The following is a 4,600-nucleotide window of genomic DNA, read 5'->3' on the forward strand; positions in this document are numbered from 1 at the left end:
CAGTGCCAGCACCAGTGCGCGCTGCGCCTGCGCCTGGCGCATGCTAATGATGGTAATGAGTGCTGAGAGATCGTTTGCATAACCACACCTTTTCTAAGGAAAACCATGGATGTGCATAGAGTGTAACCATCCATTGTAATCTCTGTGTGCTGTGTGCTGTCAGGAGGAGATATCCCCGCACACCCGGCGCTGAATAAAGCAAATCCCCCTCCCTGGGCTTTGTCTGGGAAGTGTCTCTGGGCCCTGTTTGGGGCCATCCACATCCATGGGGTTCTGTCAAGTCCCAGTGGATCCTTGGTGCCACGTTGTTCCACAGCCTCACAGTGCTCTCCTGCTGCCATGCGGTCCCTCCCTGTGTGACACCCTGCAGCCCTGGCTCCATCAGGGTCTCTGGGGTTCCTTGGTGCACGCCTTTCTCCCATCTGAGCCTTGCTCCCATGGGTTCCATGGACTGACAGTGGCCCTCTGCATTCCATGGGCCCAGCTAGATCACAGCAGAGCCTGGCTTTCATCAGGTTCTGATACCTGTTCTGCCAGCTGACAGGGCTGATTTAAAGAACACAGAAACCAATGGGAAGAATGGTCTTATTTTACTGTGAGTGTTAAGGCAACACAAAATTAAAATTATACATTCAATACAACTGCATGCTTGGCTTTAGCAACAAGCAAAAAGTAGCAAGGTAATGCACCTAATCATTATTACAGGAGAGAAAGGATAGGGACTGAGAAAGACACATCCCCAATTGCCTAAACACTTTACCATCACCCAGAGTCAGCAGTCGCTGGGGAGCCCCATTTCACAGCGAGGACCTGGAGAACTCTTGCAAGCACTTTGGAAAATCCTGCATGGTGCATCCAATAGCAGATGAGGTCTCCAAATTTGCTCCAAAAGTGGGTTCAGCTTTCATAGGCCCAAATGAGCAAGTCCAAGTGACTTGATGATACTTCTAGCACATAAACTCCTGGATCTCTTGGCACTTTTGCTGAGCAGGAGGACCCAGGGCTTGGCCAGAGCCCAGTCCCTTGGATTGGAGGGTTTCCCCTAAAATATCCTACAAGCCTCTATTCATGTCAGTTGGGAAAATTTCTTAGAATGACACATTTCTTGCAGGTAACTACACAAGATTATGTGAAAGTCTCCAAAGCAGCTGGCTTTGGTGTTACACAGCTGCAGAAGCACCTTGGTCATCTATTTTTAGCTAACTAAAACTGATGGTGTTAGTCACATAATGCCCAGGGTTTGTCCTGTAAGCCAGCTCTGGCTGAGGGCTGCCCCTCAGGCCTGAGCACATCAGCAGCTGAAGTGACCACGACTGGGAATGGCAAAAACACCCCCTGGGACTGGCCCAGAGGCCCTGGGACTCCCTGGCATGGATCACCTCAGGAGACAGGATTTCAGGGAGCCCAAAGGACTTTTGGGAGAGCTGCTGTGGACACAGAGGGAATGGCACAGCTGGATCCCTTGCCTGGGCTCCCAGAGGACCCTTCTGCTGTGGGGCTGCTGAGGGTGGAGGAGCAGCAGGTACCCATGGCCACCCCAAAGCAGGGCCCCGTTGGCAACACGGCCCCGACCGGGGCTGCGGGACCCCATCCCTGGGATGAGTCAGGAGCTGCAGAGCTGGGAGTGCTCAGCCAGAGCCGCTGAGCCTTCAGCAGCCCCACACGGCCAGAGCGTGAGCCCAGTGGGGAGTGGGCACTGACGGGGACTGTGGGGCCTGAACCAAGGCCCAGCCCCACTGAGAGCGGCTGTGCCGGACACGCTGCAGCTCCAGGAGCAGCTGGAGCCCCAGGCAGCCAAGGGGTGCCACCATGGATGTTCCTTTCTTCCCCTCAGAAAGGACACTGGGAAGCTGGGGAAGTGTCAATGAAAGGAGCAGGGATGGTGGGAGCTGTGGAACAGCACTGACACGAGAAACCCAAACTCTCCTGAGAAAGGAGGGCAGAAATCCCCGGTGTCCAGCATCCTTCCAGAGAAACCCATTCCCAAAATTAGCAACATAAAGCCATCCTCCAATTCTCTGGATTGTGATGCTCCTGACCCACCAACACCTTCCCCCCAGAGTGAAGCTCTGAAGTGGGATTGATGGAGGGAAGCTGAGCCCTGAGCCAGGCCAGGGTCAGTGCCAGGAGCATCCCCTGGCGCTGTTTGACAGCGGCTCTGCAGGAGCTGGGGATGCAAACAGGACAAACCTGAGCATCTCCCACCATCAGATACCTCAGAGCTCACACAGCAACACGGCCGTGGCTCTCCCAAACTGGATTTAGGAATGGCACACCTACTGCAGCCATTGGATCCAGATCAGCCCAGATCCCTTTGGGACTGTTATAAATGCGAAACTTGACTGGGCCAATATTCAAGCACAAACCGGTGCCAGCAGTGAGCGGGGCCCGTTGTTTCAGGACTGGCTCCTATGGGAAACATCCCGCTTCCCATGGCAGACATCCCGCTCCAGTCAGGCCAGCACCCCTGGGTTAGAATTTGAAGGGTCTCAGTCTCAGTCCTTGGGGAGGGCTTCAAGCTCCATCTTTGACAGCGGTTGTGAGGCATGTTATGAATAAGAAGCTTGACTAGGCCAGTATTCAAGCAGCAATCAATTTATTAATTAATATGGTAAAGTATGAGCAATACAGTGCTGGGTACAGTCAGGGAAGTTTTCCCTCCAACTGCACCCCGATAATTGAGGGTTACAGGTATTTATAGGGGTACTCATCAGTTTTTTTCAACAGTTTCTATTTCCAATTTTTACTCATCAGCAATTTTTATTCCAAATGATTACATCACAATTCTATACACTATTGTGATTTTAATTTCTCAGGATGTATTTTCAAAGGAGTATCCCCAGATGGTGATGGTCCGGTTTCCAAAAGAAGAAAGACGAATCTCATCTGGTGGAGTCCAGCTCCCCAGATGTGGGTCCACCTTTTAATTGCAGAGACTACAAATCTCATAACAGTGATGTCCAGCTTCCCTTTGGTCAAAACCATAAATCCTTGAGGTGATGTTCATCTTCCTTTCTCAAACTGTTTTTCTCTGCTTCAATAAGGCCTGAGATAAGTATATTTCCTATATATATGATCCAAAGCTATAGTTTCAAGGATACAAGTAATACTCTAAATTTATACTTCAAAAGGTTATTATTGCAGAGCTCTTTTATGGATTAAATAGAAGCAAAAAGCAACATCCTTAACACCTTAATTCCAATGCTCTTAAACCAACCAGGGTTAATTGCAAACAAAAGATAGGTTCAAAGGCCTTTTTCCATGCTTTATTTTCCTCAGTTATTATTAGAATTCGCAACTATCCCATTGTCGATGTCCACACATTTCTCATTCGCAAGCACACAATTTGCCTGTTTGTACCTGACACGAAACACAGCTTTGCATCTCACAGGCAGATGAGGGATCTTTGGACCATCTCTTACAGACTGACATCCCAAAGCATAAAACTAATCATGGATTTCCCCTTAAAAATAAAATTTACTGAATTAATAAAATTATAATTATTTTTCTTATTTATAAAAGAATTATTCTATATTTGTATTACCAAATTTGAATATTTATATTAAAAAATCCATACCTTTTTAGCAAGCAAAAAATTTATTGGTCATTGGTTCTAAGGAACACAATTCCTTTCATTAATTCATTGACCAGTGTGGCTATTGATTTCTCCTTCTTTATGCTAATTAGTCCCATTTTAAATCTTTTTGTCATCTTTTTTATCATTTTCACAGACAGGATAAAAGGGGCCACTTTGGGGTCCAGGGAGAACTTTCTGGGGCACATTTGGGGCAGTTCTGGGTCTGGGGAGGGAATTCAGAGAAAACTTGAGGGTCTGGAGGACACTTAGGGGAGCCGGGTGGGCACTTGGAGGGGCACTCAGGGATTCCGAGGGACAGTTCGGGGTCCGGGGCAGCACTTGGGGGTCCAGGGGGGCCCTTGAAGGTCAGGGAGGAGAATTTGGGGCACTTCGGGGTCCGGGGCAGCACTTGGGGGGCTCTGATGGGCTCTCTGGGGCGCGGGGAGTGATGGGAGCTGTAGGCACGGGTCTAATACAGTTAAACGGGGCCGGGGAGCATCACGGGAGATTGAGGCGCAACTGCAAGGGCTCTCGGTGGGAGCGCGGGGCATGACGGGAGATAAAGTCCCGGCTGGAAAAGCTCTGGACGTGCGCCGCGGAGCATGATGGGAGCCGTAGTCCCGGAAGTGGCTCGAACACTTTGTTTAGGGGTCTGGGAAGGCACTTGGGGGACACTTTTGTGTCCGAGCCGCGACTTGAGATCCTCGTGGTAACGTAAACGGTTCGGGAGAACTTGCGGGGATCTCGGGGAGCTCTAACCGGCTTCTTTAGGGTGCGGGGTACAGCAGGAGCTTTCGGCGCGGGACTGTTCTGAGGGGCTCTGGGGCCGCGGAGGATGAGAGGAGATGAATTCCCAGAAGTGGCTGTACCGGGCATCTGTGGGGTTGGGAGCTCTGGGGGGTCCGGGGACGCTTCTGGGGGGTCCCCAGTGGGTGCTGAGTGGGCACTGAGGGATCCTGGAGGGTCTGAGGGACACTTAAGGGACAGAGAGGGGTTGCGGATCCCGGGGGTTCTGTGGGGCGC

The 4,600-nt window shown here is 50.7% G+C and overlaps 1 long non-coding RNA gene across 2 annotated transcripts; it reads right to left on the reverse strand.

Annotated features, from left to right (window-relative positions):
- Positions 1-2,579: 2,579 nt before the first annotated feature.
- LOC139604006 (uncharacterized) lies at positions 2,580-4,320 on the reverse strand. Of its 2 annotated transcripts, none has more exons than XR_011683870.1 (2): positions 3,361-4,320; positions 2,580-3,034 (listed from the first exon to the last, which is right to left on the reverse strand). It is a non-coding gene; the product is annotated as an uncharacterized lncRNA (long non-coding RNA). The 2 variants fall into 2 exon arrangements; XR_011683869.1 differs by having other exon boundaries at positions 2,580-3,046.
- Between the last annotated feature and the right edge of the window lie 280 nt (positions 4,321-4,600).

This window comes from Agelaius tricolor, unplaced genomic scaffold (assembly GCF_023055355.1).
Source record: "Agelaius tricolor isolate 1412-34295 unplaced genomic scaffold, bAgeTri1.0.p SCAF_43, whole genome shotgun sequence".
Taxonomy (NCBI): Eukaryota; Metazoa; Chordata; class Aves; order Passeriformes; family Icteridae; genus Agelaius; species Agelaius tricolor.